Source organism: Brassica oleracea, unplaced genomic scaffold, assembly GCF_000695525.1.
Source record: "Brassica oleracea var. oleracea cultivar TO1000 unplaced genomic scaffold, BOL UnpScaffold02097, whole genome shotgun sequence".
NCBI lineage: Eukaryota > Viridiplantae > Streptophyta > Magnoliopsida > Brassicales > Brassicaceae > Brassica > Brassica oleracea.
The window spans coordinates 1-2,704 of record NW_013618628.1 but is presented as its reverse complement, the minus strand read 5'-3'; the positions used below and the strand labels follow the sequence as shown (position 1 = coordinate 2,704).

Below are 2,704 nucleotides of genomic sequence, written 5' to 3'. Positions count from 1 at the left end.
TATTTATTGTCCTCGTGTGCATAAGCCTCAAACATGGCTAAGTTCGGCAAGATACAAAACTTTCACTTTCTAAAAAATTCTCATTCCAACATTTTAGTTGATGCAAATCTTAATGATTTTGTAATTTTTTCTTTCAAAATGATATTATTCAATAGTTGTACGAAAAAAATTTCAGTTCACTAATGCAAATGTTAAAAATGCATGAACTAAAAATGACATGATTAAAAAAAAATTTAGTACGAACACATTAAATTATCTGCGGCGGATTAAAAAAAAATTAGTATGTGAACGCATTAATTTTTAAATGATTGTGAAGCCGACACGTTAGCATACTCAAATTGAAATCGACGTGAAACTGTCACGTGGCGAATATAGCGTAAAGACATTGATGACAAATGTTTTTTTTTAATATATAGGGGATTAGCTATCTTTGCAATGATGTTCAAAATAAAAGAAGCTGCCTTTGCAATCATACTAATCAAAACAAACAACAGAAAACTCAAGTTTCAAAACCAAAACCAAATATAAAAATATGGAATCATAACTGTACCATAAACAGGAAAAGAAAATGAAACTTCAAAAGTCCTAAGCAGAAGCAGATTTAGAAGGATCAAAGATCTGACCAACGAACAGAACCGTTCCAGTTTTGTCTTCTCTAATCATAAAAAGAAATGGATGATCAGCCACAAAATCTATCCTCCTACCACTGCTGAAGCCTCTACCACCACTACAGCATCTTAAAACAGTAACAGCCGCAGCCTCTGCACCATCTTCATCGATCTCAACCAAAGCTTTATGGTTCAGTGAAAGCGAATCCAGATTCAATCCATTGAAAGCCTTTGAAGCCTCAAACCCGAAATCTATCTTAAACTTTGGGATTCTGAACACTCCAACTTCAACTTGTTTTATTGGAGTGTGACTATCCAAGAATCCAAGAGTAGATGATGATGATGCCACCCTCTTGACCCAGACTATTCAATCCATCCTTGGCGTCCGGTAGGTAGAAATACATTGAATATTGGCGATTGATATCACCGCATTGTCGAAATGGCAGCTTAAGGACCTTGAAACCGTTGTACTGCTCAACGTATTGCTTCTTATGGTTCGTCATGAAAGGCAGAGACTGATTTGCCATTGAGAAGGTGAAAGTCAAAGTGTCTTGTCAAAGACTTTGGGAATTTTTCTTCCCAGGTTCCTTTGAAGTAGATTGCGTTTCCAAAAATAGAGGCGGTCTCGCTTGTAACGGATCCAGGAGGAAGAATAACTTTGATGAGACCATTGGTGTGACTTGAAGCCCAAGCATTCACCTCCTCACGCACTTCTTCAGCCTATGTTTTAAGTGTTTCAAATAAAGCTGATTTATCAGAAATTGTATGGCTAGGAAATGTACATATATCTCCTATAATATAAAAAACTATAGGCAATTTAATAAGGTCTTAATAATTTTTTAAAAATAAATCTAAAGGCCTTTTATTTATTTATAATTAAAAAAATAGGGGTCATATACCAATTTATCAATAATTTGGCTATGCCAAGGACAGCCCTGTCTATTATCTATGAGATAGATTCACAAACTCTTAATGTTAACCTAATACAGTTTTGACACAAACACTAAACCCATTTTATCTATGAGCAAAGATTAACTCTTATTAACCCAAGACAGTTTCACACGAGCACTTAACCTAATATAAAACTAACCTTGAATCGGAAATCAACAAGAGCGCAAGTAGCCTTGAAGAAATTCACACTCCATTAACGTTCGAGATCTTAGGGCCACTGCTTGCGCTTCCGTCGGCGAGGACGATGGTAGCGATCTCGCTGAAAACAGCTTTGAGCTCATCCATTGAATAGGACCTAAGGAAGGATAAGATGGACGATGTTAGTTGTTCCTCTTTGGAGCTAGCAGCGACCATGGTTAGAGCGGCGTTGATGGATGCAGGAGAGAAGACGAAGTTTGAGTTTTTAGCTACGGCAGAGATAACTTTCTCCGTAAGAAACATAGCCACATCGTTTTGCTTCTTCATTGCTTTCTCCACATTAACCTTTGAGATTGGAGGGGGCTTAGGGTTACCAAATCCTTCTCTGAGTGAGAGGGACTTGAGGTTATTAGTGATTTGCTCACCCTCTTCTTCCTCTTATTCTTCTTCTTCTTCATCTTTGAGAGAGAGGGACTTATGGTTTCAGATGTGCTAAGCTTTTGTTTCTTCTCTTTTGGAGGCGCCATCTTTTTCGGTTTCGGTAAGAAAACTATTGTGCTTACACATACATATATAAGAAAAGATAGAACTAGGGTTTGGTGTATCACCGCCCTTTAGAAGTAACAAAAATGTATATTACGAGAAAAATCTATATATTGAGAGAAAAATTTAAATCTTACTTAGTTAATGTGAACAAATTGGCCCAATACCTATCTTATTCCAGGCAAACACAAAAAAGGGCCCAACAGGTGAACAGTGTCGGTTTATCCATAAACGTTTTACGTTTGGATAAAAAAGGTCAACTCATTATCAGATTGGGAGAAGGGAGGATTTAACCAAAACTGTACGAGACTAGGCTAGGATTCACTAATAGCGTGGATATAAATATATAGTGAGTGTTATCAACGATTTGGATAATCCGGTGAAAAATAACCCAAAACATAACAGAAACATAAGAACAAAGATGCCGTTGAATATCTAGTTTTTGAGATATGTTTTGTTGGTTG

The 2,704-nt window shown here is 36.6% G+C and overlaps 1 pseudogene; it reads right to left on the bottom strand.

The window, feature by feature from the left end:
• Positions 1 to 585: 585 nt before the first annotated feature.
• LOC106321590 lies at positions 586 to 2,224 on the bottom strand (annotated as a pseudogene).
• Positions 2,225 to 2,704: the final 480 nt, after the last annotated feature.